Raw genomic sequence first — 18612 nt, 5'->3', positions numbered from 1 at the left:
TGGTGACACAGGATGTATGAGTGTACCGTTTACAATTGACATAGTCAGAATCTGTTTTGAAGCTAGTCAGTATGTACATACTGACCACATGTACAACTACATGAGAGCAATGTGTCTCCTCATGTGTCTTGTGCATTAATCTGCTGTTAGAGTCCAGTCATTGTTGGCGCTGCGTCAGTCAAGATGTAAGATGTTTGACACATCTCATAGGGGAATTAAATTGGCATGTGTGCCCTTTCATAACATGTAGGAGAGAGCCAAATATGCATTGTGCGTTCCCAGTGCTAGCAAACATGGAAGATGAGGACATCATAAGGAAATTCCGTGTGGATCGCTTTACCCTTCAAGACCTATGTAGTCAATTGGAGCCCCATCTGAGGCCTCACTTAACCTATCCGACTGCTTTGACGCTAACAATTAAGGTGATGGCAGCCATGCATTTCTTTGCAACTGGTTTGTTTCAGTACACGGTGGCCATCACCAATGGGATGTCTCAAGCTATGGTCAGCATGGTGCTACGTGATGTCCTGTCCGCTATGATGACATACAAGTACCACTGCATCCACTTCCCAAGGAGACATGAATTGGCAGGTGTGACGGGTGATTTCTACGATCTTGGACACATACCTTATGTTGTTGGTGCCATTGACTGCACACATGTTGGCCTAATTCCACCACCGGCATGTGAGCACATCTACCGGAACAGGAAACATTTCCATTCCATAAATGTGCAAGTGGTATGCCAATCGGAAATGATTATCTCCCATGTCTGTGTCAAATTCCCCGGGTCTGCACATGACTCCTACATACTATGCAACAGCATCATCCCACAATTGATGGCAGATCTGCATCCGGAGAGTGCATGGCTTGTTGGTGAGTATGCAGAGTCAAGTAGTGTGATGTATGTGTGACATGCTGTCCTCAGCTACTGTTTATATTGCTATATTGCTCTCTGAATCTCACACCTAGGTGACTCTGCGTATCCCAACCGGCCTTGGTTGCTGAGCCCGCTGAGGAATCCAAGGACCCCGGGTGAAGTCTGCTACAATGATGCACATGGGAGGAAACGGCGTGTGGTGGAGCGTACTTTTGGGCTTCTAAAGTCTAGATTCCAGTGTCTGGACAAGAGCGGAGGTGCACTCCTCTACTCTTGCCAAAAGGTGTGTCAGATCATAGTTGCATGCTGCATTCTCCACAACCTGGCCTTGCGCAAAGAGATCCCCCAGTTCCTGGACGATAATGAGCAGCAGATGCCACCCCCCTGCAAACCCACACATGCCTAGTGACGACGATAGTAGAGAAGAGGAAGAGGTTGACCTGCGTCAGCAGCTCATCGACAACTACTTCCCTTGAGTGTGACTGACATTGTACAACAGTGACATTGTCTGTTGTCTTTGATGGTAGTGGCAAGGCCTAGAAGACCCTTTTGACTGCTGGCTATTGTTGTCTCTGTGCTAATGGCTGATGTGTGTGGTACAGGGCACTTTTATCCAGGTACCTCATGTCTATGTTGATATTGTTGCTCATTGTAATGTGTGCTGGTTTTGTGTACCTTGATGACTAGTGGTGTATTCTACCTGTAATGGCATCACCTGACAAGTAAATCCCATTCTCTTGTGTCTTTCAAGGTCCCTTCACCCTCTCAATGCCTCATCACAATCAGAGCTTGTGGTAGATTGGATTCTGAGTTGACATTGTACATACTGTGATAAACATGGAGCTGACACAAATACATAGGTGCGTAAAGAGTGTTTATTTACAATATGTATTTGTGACAGAGAAGTGATTATTTACAAAATGGTACTAAGTGAATTTATGAGTTGTCAGTGATGGTAAATGTGACAAATAGAGTAGTCACCACATTGATGTAGTCACACAGTCCAACAGACTCCTGCCATCAACATGGCATGTGGTTAAGGATAGTCAACAAAGTCAATGTCAAGAGGAACAGAGGTGCCATCATGGCTAGCTCTGCAACTAGTGTTTAGATGGTGCATTGCCATGTGATCCTCCCTTGGTGTTTCTCGAACTGCCCCTTGTGCGTTTGGCGGGGGGGCCTCTGCTGCGGGCTCAGCGGTGTCTGAGGAGTCATTTTGTTGCAGCTCACACCTCTCTGGCCCCAGCTGAGGTGGTGGGAGTATCAGCATGCAGGCCACTGGAGGGGGGTTGAGCTGTCATTTGGGCCGCATGTCTATCCCTCATAACACCCACGAGCTGGCCCATGAGGTCCACAAGTTGGCCTATACCCATGTCCATGGACCTCAGCAACAGGCAGAGCTCACGCACTTCTTCCACAACCTGGCCCATCTGTTCCTAGGTCTGCTCATATGCCCCAAGTACTCTGGCGATGGTGGCCAGGGCTTCGGTCCCAGTGTCCTGCTGTATTTGTCCCACAGCTGCCCCCGCACCTGCCCTGCTGACCCGGACCTGTGGCGTTGGCACTCGACATACCCGCAAACTCTCCTTGGCCTCCTCTGATTGTGTGGTGGTGTTGGCAACCACTGAGGCAGGGAGAGTGTTGCAGGCCGCAGTGGTGGTAGTGGTGGTGGTTGAGGCCGCACAGGTCAATGCAGCTGGGGTCAGCGCTGTTGTTGTTGCTGTGGTGGTGGCATTGGTGGTGGTGGGGACAATGAGGGCCTGAGACGTGGTGGGCCCTGGCAGTCCGGATGGGCCAGGTTGTTGCTCCTTATCCAAGAAATGTAGGGAGTCTGCATCCAAGGGTTCATGTTCCGGGGGGGGGGAACTGGCCCTGCAGGTTGGTGTTATTTTCTGCAGCAGTTGCGAACGGTTTTTCAGCTGTTCCGGATGGTCCCAGCGGAGTTGTGCGGAATTCGTCCGCCGCTGTCGTTTTTTTCTGCCGGTTCATCCTAATCTGACCGCCAGTTTTCCCGCGGTACATGCGGATGGTTAATTTCCGCTACCACGGCGGTCAGAATGGTTTTCTGACTGCCATCCTAATTGACCCCTTAGTGCCTAAGAAACATATTCTCAGTTGCTAGGAAATCACTTGGTTTTTGGAAACCCCAGAGCTCTGCCCCATGGAGGGCACTGCTCACAGCCTTGCATTTGTGTATCTCTAGGGCCGATGCAACTGGTTTTGTATAGGAATGACAATGTTCCTTCCTTAGAGCCCCAGTTACCTGAGAGAATTTGAGGTAGGCCTTATTGAGATGTTGTTTCCAGGCCATACCTTCAGACAATTTAATACCCAGGTAATCAAAACCACTCATTCTGTCAAAAGGAATGTTATTTAAGGTTAGGCACCCTTTGAATGATTTATGGTGATTCGGAAACATCAGTTTCGTCTTTGTGGAATTTATTTCAAAGCTCCTCTCCTCACAGAAAGGTTTGAATCAATTTAATATATAATGAAAACAATGTTGGTGCCAGGACGCAGCCCTGGGCAGCCTACGCTTGATTTGGATATGATCGGTAACTTGGCCGTGGCCTCCCCATCTCACTCTGGCATAGTTCTCCTCAGGTAGTTTTATTAGTAGTGTCAGGATTTCTAGGGGCATACTCATCTCCTTGAGCACGTGCCAAAGCTTATTCCTAGACACAAGGTCGAACGCTGACTTAAGATCAATAAGGCTCCATAAAGGCTCCCCTTGCCCAGCAGCATCACCTTCCAATAGAGGAGAAGGAAGCGGAAGATCTGGTTGATAGTTCCCTTTTTCTGGCAGAACCCTGCTTGCAGTGGAGACAGAGTATGGTTGTCAGTCATCCAATCCTGGTTCTTTACCAGGAGAGAATTATAGAAAAAGTTTTGTACACAGTCGATCAACCTAATAGGCCGATAATTGACCGGATTGCTCCTATCGCCCTTTTTTAAAAAAGGAATCACTTCTGCTCCCTTCAGGCATGGGACCCCCTCGCCCCCTAGCGATGTCATTAGAGAGTGCCCTTATATATGAAGACCAGTTATCCCTGTAAAAGCGAAAGAGGTCTTCAGGAATTCCATCCGGTCCGGATGCTTTGGCAGGTACTATTGCCTCTATAGAGGCAAGGATTTCTTTCTTATTGAACAAGAGCCTCTGTATAAGATTAAATCAGTCAGGGGAAAGTAACTGTATATCTTGGCTAGGAGTGTTTGTATGTAGGGCACTAAAGGACTCATCCCACACGTTAGCTGCGATGCTGTTGGCTAGGGAGGGCAAGTTTTTGATGTTACCCTTGCCCACGAGAACCCAAAAATTCCTGGTGCCTGACTGGGAACAAGCCTCCCCCAGTTCTTCCCACCTCCTCACATGTTAGCCTTTCTTAGCCCTTGTTTGAGTTAGTTTATATTGTCTCCTTATGTCGCATATCCGGGGCATGTTCCTGAGTCTGCGAGCTGAGACTAGTCGACTCCTGCAATCCTTCCAACAAGTGTCTGGGCTACCGAACATAGCATGTACCTTATGGAGGACAGATACCAGCATTTGAGCAGCTTATATGTATTTTCCTTATGTATGATGCAGATAGATAATTTTGCCGCTGTTCGCCACACTTTTTCCCATGTGCTGGGCTGAATTTTGTGACCGAGGTCCCCTTCCCATGCAGCTATGCATTTATGTTTTTTGTCGATGCCTAGGCCTGTTATAGCATGTTGCAGCAGGGTTAAGCCTTTTCATGTTAGTTTGTCTTCAATTATGACTTCCAAAGCAGTTTTTCCCTACTGGCCTTATCTTTCACTCCCCGTCTACCCGCCCAATGGAGCAGCTTTGTGAGGCATAAGTTATCCTCACTACACAGGTGCCAGTCCACCTCCAACATTACCCGAGGGCGAAGCTCACTATCAAAATAAAGGTTGCCCAGAGTAGAAGGGCACCCCACGTTCTAGTGAGCAAAGTCCAGGTCTGTAACACCCTGTAGGAAATCTAGGTTACTGACGATAGGTGTCATTGGCAACAGGAACGAGATTGAGCCTGTTTTGTGCGTGATGTGTTGCCAATATTCTGGCAATACAAGAGTGGTAGGAATATGAGCTGTTTCTGAGTAAGCCACAGTACTGCCTGCAATAGTATGAGGAAAATGTTGCTCAGTATGAACCCAGCCTTTGTCAATCACTCTAGAGTTCCAATTCTAAGGCAGAATGTAGTTGTGCAGCCAAGATAAACCTACACCAAGGATGCTTTATAGATGGTGTTTTTGGGACCCGGAAGGTCCACTCTGTACTCAGGAAGGATGCAAGATTTTTTGGGCTAAGGTCCAGGGTAGAGATGAAAAATTAAGCAGAAGGGTTTGGGCCGAATAGTGAAGCTCTACAGAAGTCCATTTCTATTGAGGTCATCTGGCCTAGCCAGGAGATCTTGAGTTCTCCCTATCTGCACAAGAGCCTTAAAGACAACATGATGTAGGGGCGGGAAGTTGCACTGGAGGTTGGTGTTATCTTCTGCAGGAGTTCTTTGTGGATCCTCTGTTGAACAGAGGTGAAATGGTCATTAAAGTACACTCCACAAGCTTGGTGTTCGGATGTTACATATGATACACCACACACTTTACATTGCAATCACTTGGTATGACTGCAAGATACTGAACATCATGACATTATGTTGAGGTACTAACATTACTTGTCCATGGTGTGACATGTAAATAGAAACCATGTGCCACTTACAGATTGTGTGATTGCAGAGACAAATCGTCATCTAACAAATTGCGGCATATCAACTTTTTGTGATGCGTCTTTTTGGTTTACTCTGCATGGAATCACTTTCAGCTAAGCAAGGACTAGCCATTGTAATGTCATACATACCTTTTTCATATCATGTACTTTAGTTAGTTTGTCCGATTGACCATGAATGGTTTGTGTTCATATGGGCCTTCATGCTCTGACACCATGACACTCACGCATTGTATTATGTGCTGTGCATGATTGGGCCCTAAATTTGTTCAACATGTGACTTGGTGGTTCAAAGTTTAATTTCTGTGACTGTTATGTACGCATAGCTGTCTGCACACTGGATGTGGCTATTGAATTTATGCCAAGTTGGATGACATGTGAGGACTGGTATGGTCTTATGGCTCCATGATTCTTGAAAAGGATGGCAGGGTGCATGCACTGTCTACCCACCTGTTCGGTAACACAGTGGCGAGAAATAGCTGCCACATGGTTGTGGGTGGGAGGGGCACACTTACCTGCTCCGCTGTGGGACAAGGGGGCCTGGTGGGAGTAGTATTGCTGGCATCCCACCCACAAACACCCCTCCCTGTTAAGATGGCTACCTACCTGTAAGTTTGAGGTGTGCAATGCAATGGCTGCCACATGGTTGGGGGGTGCTTCATTCTGCTCAGCTGTGGGACAAGGGTGCCTGGTGGGCGTTTTAGTGCTGGCTTCCCACCCACAAACACCCCTCCCTGTTCAGTTGGCTACCTACCTGTAAGTTTGAGGTGTGCAATGCAATGGCTGCCACATGGTTGGGGGGGGCTCCATCCTGCTCAGCTGTGGGACAAGGGTACCTGATGGGAGTTTTAGTGCTGGCTACCCACCCACAAACCCCCTCCTTGTTAAGATGGCTACCTACCTGTAAGTTTGGGGAGAGCAATACAATGGCTGACACATGGTTGTGGGTGTGGGGAGTGTTCAATCCTGCTCAGCTGTGGGACAAAGATGCCTGGTGGGAGTTGTAGTGCTGGCTGCCTATCCACAAACCCCCCTCCCTGTTAAGATGGCTACCTACCTGTAAGTCTGGGAAGAGCAATGCCATGGCTGACACATGGTTGTGGGTGTGAGGAGTGTTCCATCCTGCTCAGCTGTGGGACAAGGGTGCCTGGTTTAAGTTGTAGTGCTGGCTTCCCACCCACAAACACCCCTCCCTGTTAAGATGGCTACGTACCTGTTAGATGAATATGAGCAATGGAATAGCTGCCACATGGTTCTGGATGTGGGGAGTTTTCCATCTTGCTCAGCTGTGAGACAAGGGGGCCTGGTGGGAGTTGTAGTGCTGGTTGCCTGTACTCATGCATCATGGTAATATTGCTAGCTTCCTTTGGGGTGATTCAGAGGAAGGGAATGTTAGATCTGTGAGACATGTGTTGGGAAGACTGTGATGTACGTAAGTGGATTTAGGTCTAGGAAGTGTAACTTTCTAGTTGTGCAAGACAGTACATAGCAGTGTAATGTGAGACATTTGTTGGTACTTACCAGCCTCCACTCCCCCGCGTATTCCTGTTAGACTCTATGGATGCAGTGTGCCAAGCACCTTCTCCTCCCATTCAGTGAATGTTAGTGGTGGAATGGGAGGGCCACCACCAGTCCTCTGAACCAGCTCATGGTTCTTGTTGGCACACTCTTTCACCCTGGTCTTGAGGTCATGCCACCTCCTCCTGATGTCCTTCATGGTATGTGGGGTGGTCCCTACTGCATTGACTTTGTTGACTATCCTTGTCCACATTCGATTTTTTGTGGCTATTGATGTCTGTTGGACCATGCTTCCAAACAAATGTGGTTCTACTCTGATTACCTCATCTACCATCACTGACAACTTATTGTCAGTGAATTTGGGCATCTTCTTCTGTGACATGGTGTGTGACGTGCAAATGGGGTAAAAGTGCAGGTGTGAAGGTGGAGATGTGTGTGTGTGTCTGGTTGTGATGGTGTGATGTGTGCTTATTTGCCTATCCTTTGTGCATTGGGATTGGGCCCGTTAGTTGTGGAGTTGTGCAAAGGATTCGGATCAGGGAGATTGCTGGTTTTATACTCAGCTATATGGGTGGGTCAAAATGGAGTAGTCATGTCAGGTATGTTGTGTGTGTTGAGCTGGGATTTGTATTTTTTACTTGCCTTGAAGATGTGTCATTGGGGTGTGTTAGGTGTTTTTTGAGGCTGAGCCAGATTTATAGCCACACGTGGTAGCCTTGTTGTGTGGTTTCTTTCGGCCGCCATTACTCTTCCGGTGCGACCGCCACGGTGGAATGCAACAGTCTTTCCGCCGGCTCTCCCATTCATCATTTGTTAAGATTGTGGCGATCGGAAACAACTGATCGTTCCGCTGGCGTCGCCATCATATCATAATTTCACGTGCAGTCATTCCGCTGGTCGAACGGCGGTTTTGGGTCTTTCTGCAGCAAATCTGACCGCCGCGAACGGTTTTTCAGCTGTCGCGGAATCAGTCCGCTGCAGGCGTTTTTTTCTGCCAGTTCATCCTAATCTGACCTCCAGTTTTCCCGCAGTACATGCGGATGGTTAATTTCTGCTACCACGGCGGTCATAATGGTTTTCTGACTGCCATCCTAATTGACCCCTCAGTGCTTAAGAAACATATTCTCAGTTGCTAGGACATCACTTGGTTTTTGGAAACCCCAGAGCTCTGCCCCATGGAGGGCACTGCTCACGGCCTTGCATTTTTATATCTCCAGGGCCGATGCAACTGGTTTTGTATAGGAATGACAATGTTCCTTCTTTAGAGCCCCAGTTACCTGAGATAATTTGAGGTAGGCGTTATTGAGATGTTGTTTCCAGGCCATACCTTCAGACAATTTCATACCCAGGTAATCAAAACCACTCACTCTGTCAAGAGGAATGTTATTTAAGGTTAGGCACACTTTGAATGATTTATGGTGATTCAGAAATATCAGTTTCGTCTTTGTGGTATTTATTTCAAAGCTCCTCTCCTCACAGAAAGGTTTGAATCAATTTAATAAATTTTGCATCCCCATGGGCGTTTTAGAGATGGGGAGGGTATCATCAGCAAAAAGGAGAGTTGCAATTTTCTGGTTCCCTAAAGACGGGACATCCGCTGGAATTGGAGATAAAAATTCAACCACTTGATTCATATGTAATGAAAACAATGTTGGTGCCAGGACACAGCCCTGGGCAGCCTACACTTGATTTCGATATGATCGGTAACTTGGCCGTGGCCTCCCCATCTCACTCTGGCATAGTTCTCCTCAGGTACTTTTATTAGTAGTGTCAGGATTTCTAGGGGAATACCCATCTCCTTGAGCACATGCCAAAGCTTATTCCTAGGCACAAGGTCGAACGCTGACTTAAGATCAATAAGGCTCCATAAAGGCTCCCCTTGCCCAGCAGCATCACCTTCCAATAGAGGAGAAGGAAGCGGAAGATCTTGTTGATAGTTCCCTTTTTCTGGCAGAACCCTGCTTGCAGTGGGGACAGAATATGGTTGCCAGTCATCCAATCCTGGTTCTTTACCAGGAGAGAATGACAGAAAAAGTTTTGGACACAGTCGTTCAACCTCTCCTCACATAAAGGTTTGAATCAATTTAATAGATTTTGCATCCCATGGGCGTTTTAGAGACGGGGAGGGTATCATCAGCAAAAAGGAGAGTTGCAATTTTCTGGTTCCCTAAAGACGTGACATCCGCTGGATTTGGAGATAAAAAATCAACTACTTGATTAATATATAATGAAAACAATGTTGGTGCCAGGACACAGCCCTGGCAGCCTACACTTGTTTCGATATGATCGATAACTTGGCCGTGGCCTCCCCATCTCACTCTGGCATAGTTCTCCTCAGGTAGTTTTATTAGTAGTGTCAGGATTTCTAGGGGAATACCCATCTCCTTGAGCACATGCCAAAGCTTATTCCTAGGCACAAGGTCGAACGCTGACTTAAGATCAATAAGGCTCCACTTGCCGAGCAGCATCACCTTCCAATAGAGGAGAAGGAAGCGGAAGATCTGGTTGATAGTTCCCTTTTTCTGGCAGAACCCTGCTTGCAGTGGGGACAGAATATGGTTGCCAGTCATCCAATCCTGGTTCTTTACCAGGAGAGAATGACAGAAAAAGTTTTGGACACAGACGATCAACCTCATAGGCCGATAATTGACCGGATTGCACCTATCGCCCTTTTTTTAAAAAAAAGGGATCACTTCTGCTCCCTTCAGGCATGGGACACTCCCCCCGCCCCCAGCGATGTCATTAGAGAGTGCCCTTATATATGAAGCCCAGTTATCCCTGTCAAAGCGAAAGAGCTCTCCAGGAATTCCATCCGGTCCGGATGCTTTGGCAGGTACTATTGCCTCTATAGAGGCCAGGATTTCCTTCTTCTTATTGAACAAGAGCCTCTGTATAAGATGAAATCAATCAGGGGAAAGTAACTGTATATGTTGGCTAGGAGTGTTTGTATGTAGGGCACTAAAGTGCTCATCCCACATGTTAGCTGCAATGCTGTTGGCTAGGGAGGGCACGTTTTCGATGTTACCCTTACCCACGAGAACCCAAAAATTCCTGGTGCCTGACTGGGAACAAGCCTCTCCCAGTTCTTCCCACCTCCTCACATGTTAGCCTTGCTTAGCCCTTGCTTGAGTTAGTTTATATTGTCTCCTTATGTCGCATATCCGGGGCATGTTCCTGAGTCTGCGAGCTGAGACTAGTCTACTCCTGTAATCCTTCCAACAAGTGTCTGGGCTACCGAACATAGCATGTACCGTATGGAGGACAGATACCAGCATTTGAGCAGCTTATATGTATTTTCCTTATGTGCGATGCAGGTAGATAATTTTGCCGCTGTCCGCCACACTTTTTCCCATGTGCTGGGCTTGATTTTGTGACCGAGGTCCCCTTCCCATGCAGCTATGCATTTATGTTTTTTGTCAATGCCTAGGCCTGTTATAGCATGTTGCAGCAGGGTTAAGCCTTTTCATGTTAGTTTGTCTTCAAATATGACTTCCAAAGCAGTTTTTTCCCTATTGGCCTTATCTTTCACTCCCCGTCTACCCGCCCAATGGAGCAGCTTTGTGAGGCATAAGTTGTCCTCACTACACAGGTGCCAGTCCACCTCCAACATTACCAGAGGGCGAAGCTCACTATCAAAATAAAGGTTGCCCAGAGTAGAAGGGCACCCCACGTTCTAGTGAGCAAAGTCCAGGTCTGTAACACCCTGTAGGAAATCTAGGTTACTGATGATAGGTGTCATTGGCAACAGGAACGAGATTGAGCCTGTTTTGTGCGTGATGTGTTGCCAATATTCTGGCAATACAAGAGTGGTAGGAATATGAGCTGTTTCTGAGTAAGCCACAGTATTGCCTGCAATGGTATGAGGAAAATGTTGCTCAGTATGAAGCCAGCCTTTGTCAATCACTCTTGAGTTCCAATTCTAAGGCAGAACGTAGTTGTGCAGCCAAGATAAACCCACACCAAGGATGCTTTATAGATGGTGTTTTTGGGACCCTGAAGGTCCACTCTGTACACAGGAAGAATGCAAGATTTTTTTGGCTAAGGTCCAGAGTAGAGATGAAAAATTAAGCAGGAGGGTTTGGGCCGAATAGTGAATCTCTACAGAAGTCCATTTCTACAGAGGTCATCAGGCCTAGCCAGGAGTTCTCCCTATCTGCACAAGAACCTTAAAGACAACATGATGTAGGGGCGGGAAGTTGCACTGGTACATTTTTACTGTGGAACTACGGATATTGGTTCCCAGGTATAGAATAAGATAAGATAAGATAATTTTATTGCACAGTTAATTAAAACTCACAATTTATTTTAAAATACACAGCTTTAAAAAGAAATACGTATCAAAGGTAAAAATTAATTGTCAGGGGTTAAAGTTATAAAGTATATGTTAACAGTTTAAATTTTTTGTTATTGTTCGTTTGACCTGCGGACCCAAAGTTATGCTTAGAGGAACTGTTTACTCAGTTTCCTCGTTTTGTGTCTCCTTAATTCTCTCCGCCACTACGTCAAAATATTTTGTAAATCTGCAGTTTAATTGAGTCTCCTGCGGATTAAAACATAGTTTAACTGCATGTCTGCAGGTCCTAATGCCCTTCTGGTTCCATATTACGCGTAATAAGGATCTCCTTTTATCCATTAGGATTGGGCAGATACATATCATGTGGATTAGATCTTCAGGTCCTGCACCACAGAGACGGCAAGTTTTATCTTCCTGATTCCTTTCCCATGGGGCCAGATGAGGGAGAATTGGTAGTATGCTGAGTCGCAGTTTTAGAAATCTCTCTTTGGTCTTCTGTTTGAATCCTTGGTCGGTATAGAATAGAGACGTGCACTCGTGTGAAGTCATTACAGGTAAGATTAGTACAGAAATCCATATTTGTGGCCGCAATTTCCGCATGATTTTAAATAATTGAAGGAGATGCCCAAAGCCTCAACGAAATGAGTCAGTTCCTCCTTTAACTTAGGGATGGAGGTTGTGGGTAAGTAAAGAAGCTGAGTACATCCTCGGCATAGAATGCCAGTTTGAATTCTTTGATGCCCACCTGCATTCCCCCAATGGTGAGATTATCCTGCTCTCATTGGACAAAGGGTTTCATCGATTAGGCAAACACTGGTAAAGACAAGGTGGATCCTTACCTGATGCTTGTTGTGATGCATATCAATGAAAGCTCTCCATTTACTTTAAATTTTGCTGCTGTGTTTAGGTAGTTGGCTAAGATCCTACATTTCAGTCTTGGTCTATCGAGTCCTATCTACAGCTTGGAGAAACAAGGCCAATTAACTCTGTCAAAGGCCTTCTCCGTGTTCAGTGAGAGAAGGACCATCGGTGCCTTGGTTCTCTGCGCCGCTTCAATGATGATGGCTGCGAGCCTGGTATTGTCCTTTGCATGGTGGTTACAAATCACCCATTTGTTGTGGTGAAACCAGATTCGTCCATACCGAGTGTAGACATGTGACTAATATGGATGTAAATATTTCGCATTGCAGTTGAGAAGTTCAGGGGCATTGTAAGGGGAGCATGCAGTAGGCTGGTTCTTACATTTAATAGTAAGATACTTTGTGATGCCTGTAGTTGGGTTCCCCAGATATGTTATGAATGTGAAGGTTTGTCTGGTTGTGTGTGAGTAGGGTTTGAATGAGTTGGTGTGAATTTGTATTGTTTCTCTCTACCAGGGCTTATTTGATCCAGTTGTATGTATTGTCTTCTGATTTTGTGATTATTTATGAATTCATAATGTATGTTGAAAATGGAAAGAAGTATATAAATACATGCATATCAATGAAAATATCATTGACAAAAGAAATGAAATAAAAGAATATATTTTTATAACTGTTGGAATGCTTTGTTTAGTGGGTTAATAACTTGGCTTGGGTGCTCACTGTATGTATTTGGATTGATTCCGCTGTATAATAATTTAGGTCGTGAGGGAGATTATTGTTGTGTCTTGATGCCAGCGTTGTGTCTGTGACTGTGCCGCATGTAACAATGTTATTATAGACAACCCCCAGAGGGGACACTAAGGGGTGTATTAACACCCTCAGAAAATAAAGTTGGGTAGCTATCTGGGCCCAGAGCCTTCCAGCCTGATAGTTTGCTAATGTTCTCTCTGACCTCTTCCGCAGATATCTCTTTTTCAAGAGATAGAAAGGCCATAAGGAAAACCTTCTCCATTCATTCACAACAACTCCATCAGCATCAGACTTGCTCCTACTGTCCTGCAATTCAGAAATGAATTGAAGACACGCCCCTTAAAAGAGCACTAACTCACTTCCCTGAGCAATAGAAGCCTACATTTTCCTTGCATCATTAAACGTGACTTTGAATCATATCCCTGCACTCTCACCCATTGGGATGTGTCCCTGTGGATTCCCAGGGGCTGAGAGTAATTCAAGCATTCCATCCATCACCTTGTTGTTGCAGTTGACGCCCTGAGTGTGACAGGAATGTCCAGATGTGGGTCTCGAGCTCACGGTGCCACTGGAGTGAAGCTATACCTGGCTGACGAGCCCATATCAGGATAAAACCGGTCCTGGGTTGCTTGTATTCCGGCTCAGGGAGGACCTGGCCTGGCAGTTCAGGCTGGATTGTTCCCATGAGGAGCAGGATCCAGGCTGATATGTATGTGGCTGGGTCCAAATTGCGGTGTAATGGTGATAGATAAAAGATGGATTGGGATGCCACCCGAGCGATTGCCAATGGCTGAGCATTCCTTCCATCATCTTGTTGCATTTGACTCACCCATTTGCCAGCGCTCCGCTGCTCTGATGATGGCTTAGGCTGTATGAGGGCCACTATATAGACAAAGGCAATTTTTGAGAGAAATAAAAACAACAGGCAGAGAGAAGGAGAGAAGGGGTCAAGTAAAACAAACACTGAGATATGAAGAGAGCAAGGCAGATAAAGGGAGTAAGGAATACAGACTAAGCAGATAAAGTGATAAAGAAGGGATGGCTCAAAAAATGGTTAGAGTTGAAAAAAGGCACACAGGCCAAGTTTGATTAGAGAAAAGAAAGAATGTGAGAAATCAAGACTAGACAATGGACTGAAGTCAACAAGGTGAATGGAGACTCATTGAAAAGAGTAGTATGGAGCAAGAGTGTAGAACAGCTGTGAATGGACGAAAGGAGATTGCAGCGATGGAGAAAGTAATCTGAAAAGTAAGTGGCAGGCGGAGCAGTCTATCTTGCAGATCACTGTGGTTTATGTGTCAGTTAGTTACCTGCAGAACCTTATTTACGTTGCTGCAGGGGCCCAGTTGGATCACTACAGGAGCACACAGGAACCCATCCTGAAGCTCATTCGGATACCCACAGGTGCACTCCCACCACTGGTAAAACCGTGTCAACGCTAGGTCGAGACCCACCTGTGGTAATCATCAAATCATTTATGGGTCCAAAGGCAGCAACCAACATTTCTTACCATACATGGATAATCAGAAACCCTTTATTACCTATTATGAAATGTATAAAAGAAGACCACACACCAATTGTAAATTGAGACAGTCCTCACACCCTGTGCCTGTAACTGTTCTCAGGGCACTCTGTTAAATTAAACAAACTGTTTTGCCAAGGGCCTCTTGTCTCTTGTTTTTTAAGGTATTTCGAATTCAAGCAATAAAAACCTGCCCCTCTGAAGATGTACATTTGAAGGTGTGAAACCTGCCTCTCTGCAGATGTGTGCCTGAGAGATTGAAACCTGCCCCTCTGCAGATGTATGCTTGAGTTTAAAACCTGCACCTCTGCATAGTTTAAAACCTGCCCCTCTGCATATGTATGCTTGAGAGTTTGGAACCTGCCCCTCTTTAGGAATATGCATGAGAGTACGTATACCTGGAAGTGTGAAATGAGTCACTCTGTGCATTTATGCCTTGGAATGTAACCAGCAGCCCCCTACACCTGTATGTGTGAGTGTGTGAAACAGGCTTCTCTGTAGATTTATGCCCGAGAGTGTGAAACCTGCTCCTCTTAGATGTATTTCTGGTAATGTGAAACCTGCCCCTCTGTAGATGTGTGACTCAGAGTGCGAAATCCCTTCTACAGCTGCTAGTCTGGGATAGGAAAGACTACCACTCCTGGGCTGCATGCCTGGAAGTGCAGACTGTGCCCTCTTGGAACTGCATGCTTGTGAGTCAAGACCATACCCTTCTGGAACTGCATGTATGTGAATGCAGGTACTACCCTTGTGAAATGCATGCCTGGGAGTACAGATTTGGTACCTGTGGAGCTGCATGTCTGGGGATGTATGGCCACAATTAATGGATCTTTGCACTTGTAGCATCCCCACCACAAACACAACCCAAAGCCTTGAGTTGATGTAGCAGACCCTATGAATACCAGAGGAGTTGCTGGTGCTGGTGACTCAGACATGGAGCAGCCTAGTGGGACTGCCACATGCAGATCTGAACGTGGCATGCGCCACGGGCCTTTTCTTGAAAATGACAAGCTCACGCAAGCATGCTTGTCAGTGACACATTTACTAGGATATTGTTGGCAAGGACACTGCACAAAGAATTACTGTACACATTCGCAGAATTTGACGTGTACCATTGGAAGTGAAGTACTTGGAAAATTTCAAAATGCTTCCTTTTTAGGCGTGGAACTGGCAGCTTTCGAAGGTCTGGCCAGAACTGTAACTGCCTGCTTGCCAGAAGCTATGGAAGCCCAACTAACAAAAATAAAAAGTCAGCTTCAGTCATCCATGGGCTTGGTTGGGTCAGCCCACTCAGCCATTGCTTGTTCAAAGTGTCTTTCAGTTGTTGTGTGAGCCCACAGGGGTACTGTGCAGTTCCAGTGATGAATGGAAAAGGAACCCCATTCTGACATTGCATATAGTCTACAGATTAAAAATTGAAAGTGCTCTATAATCTTAATATTTCAGGTTGGCATTGAGAATTAAACCTGCATTGGCTATGCCTTTTGCCATATCAATTACACCTTCCAATTAAATTTAGCAGCTGCTTATTAGCTACAAATACCAGGATGAACAAAAATGACCTTAAACGTAAGTTATAAACCTTGTTGACAAACATTTCTGTGGTAAATTCGTTTTTGCCACAAGAATTGAATGTCTTCTCACCCTCATTAAGTGTGTGAAATATCTGTGTGTGAACATTTTCAACTACAGATTAGCTCAATATTTACTTCTAGCTTCTTTTTTTTTACGTACCTAGCTGCATTACTTCAGTTTTCCTCACAAATGGCCTTACTCATAAAAGGAATTATGTGGTACGTTGTGGACATGAAACACCCTCCCACTGAGCCTACGACAAACCCAAGACCTGCTGACCTTCAGGAGGATACTCAAGACCTGGCTGTTCGATCAGTAGCGCCATCCATCCCCCCCCCCTCCCCAGCGCCTTGAGACCCTCGTGGATCTGTAGTGCGCTTTACAAATGATTGATTGATTGAGTACTCCAGCACTAGTGCTGCATTAAATGCAGACCTAAGGGCAGAGGTCTCTTACTCGATGGCAGAGATCTTTACACTCGTAAGTTTAGAGTTTAGTAACAGATGTAGTAGAGACAAGTGAGAGTGGTGGAAAAATTGGAATAGTTACTACAAAATGGATGCTCCCTCAAACCATAAACTCTCAGAGAGGCTCTTGTGAACTCCCGCATGATCTTATGGACTCACTGGCTGGCTGCAACATGAAGAGAAGTGTTGTAGCCATCATTTGTTGTCCCTGTGTCCTAAACATTTGTTTTTTTAAAAAGGATCCTACAGGCTGGCCCTATGGACTCCTGCGAGAGTTCCACAGGAGCACAGGGGGCATGCTGGGTCCTGCAAGACTCTTAGAAAAATTGAAAAAAAGGAAAAAGAGGCCCGGACCTGAGTATTTGCTGTAGGTTGTTGGGAACAGGTGGATGGCCCGCGGTGGGGTCCTCTGGCTGTGGGGGCGGGGGGTTGGATGCAGGGCCCAACCGCAGCCCAGGCACTGTGGCCAGCTGTGCACAGCAGATGGGTTGGGTGCCCGCAGGATGTTGGACGCAGGACTTGACTACAGGCCAGGCCCTGAGGCCAGCCATGCACAACAGAGAGTTGGGGTACAGGGCTTCAACACAAGCCAGGACCTGTGGCCAGCCATGTGTGTTGCATGGATTTGTGCTGCAGGCCGAGGCTGCGGCTGTTCGCAACAGAGAGTTTGGCTGACTGCAGGAGGTTGGACGCAGGGCCTGATCACAGGCCAGGCCGTGTGCCAGCCGTGCGTGACAGGGGGTTGGATGTCCGCGGGGTTGGGCTGCTGGGCTCAACCAAAGGCCAGGACCTGCAGCCTGCTATGTGTGGCGGGGGTGTGATGCAGGCCCTGGCTGTGGACATGTGCAGTAAGGGTTTGGCTGGGCTTTTAATTTGCCTCTTTTTATTTGCTTTGCTTTTATTCTGCTTCCTTTTTATTTGCCTCTTTTCACTTTTTTCCCCTCTTGCCTTTTTGCTCCTTTTCCCTCCATGGCCCTGCCACTGTTTATCCCCCGCGGCTCTTCCCACCTCCAGCACATTTCCCGCTTTCCCACCTCCCAGGGGTCTAGCCCTCCCCCTACTTACGGCAGCCGATGCACCAAAGGCAAGCCCGTCTGTGCCCGTAGGTGCCTGGACTGCGCCCAGCACCACGGACCCTTGTTCTTCGAAAATCCACTGCTATGACGCCAACACTCTCCATGCTCTCAATACCAAAAACCACACTGCCTGCCACTGGGCATAGCCGATGGACACCCAAAACCCTTTTTCCTGCTGGAACTGCAGCTGCACCTTTGTCTGCCACCACACACCAGCCCCACCTACTGCACGACTGACGAAAACCAGACCCGGCCACCTCAACTGCTTCCTGCTCAACACTCATTCCCTCCACAAACATACGCAGTGGAGATCTGGGACATGCTCGACTCCATCAACCCCGACATGACCTTCCTCTGGATGAACTCTATCTCCAGCCAAGACATCGCCACTGCCACCGCCATCCCAGAAAGCCACAAGATCATTCACAAGAACTGCAACAACAAACTGAGGGAAGGTCTTGCCACAGGTTCCCAACTAAGTGGAAGACAATCAGTAGCAAAAGACCAACTAATAAGGTCAGATATAACTCAGGCAAGTGTGTTAGGTGCAAAATGAAAGATAATAGCTGGACATGGGTCTAAGGGAGACCCAGATTTAGATGCAAAGTTTGAAGATTTAGCCCAGTCACAGCTGTGCATTACAATTCAGAGAGTATTAGTTGAATTTTAGTGATAAAATAAGCAGCTAGAGATTCATGAAACCATTAAGGTGTAGTAATGTGAGAAGAATCAGGTGTAGGAAGCTCTTTGACAATGGAAAGCACTTCTTTAGCAGGATTTGAGCAAGTCTAATACAGAAGAAATATCATGCAGAGCCTGTTACTAATATTTAAAAAACAATTAGTGGAGGAGGAGCTACGCCAGCAACCAAGATGGCCGCGTAAGCTCCAGGCTCCGTCGACCTCCGCCAGCAGCTCGTATATCCTGTTCTCAATCCTGAATTCG

Source organism: Lissotriton helveticus, chromosome 5_1 (genome assembly GCF_964261635.1).
Source record: "Lissotriton helveticus chromosome 5_1, aLisHel1.1, whole genome shotgun sequence".
In the NCBI taxonomy this organism is placed as follows: Eukaryota; Metazoa; Chordata; class Amphibia; order Caudata; family Salamandridae; genus Lissotriton; species Lissotriton helveticus.
This window is presented reverse-complemented; position numbering follows the sequence as displayed.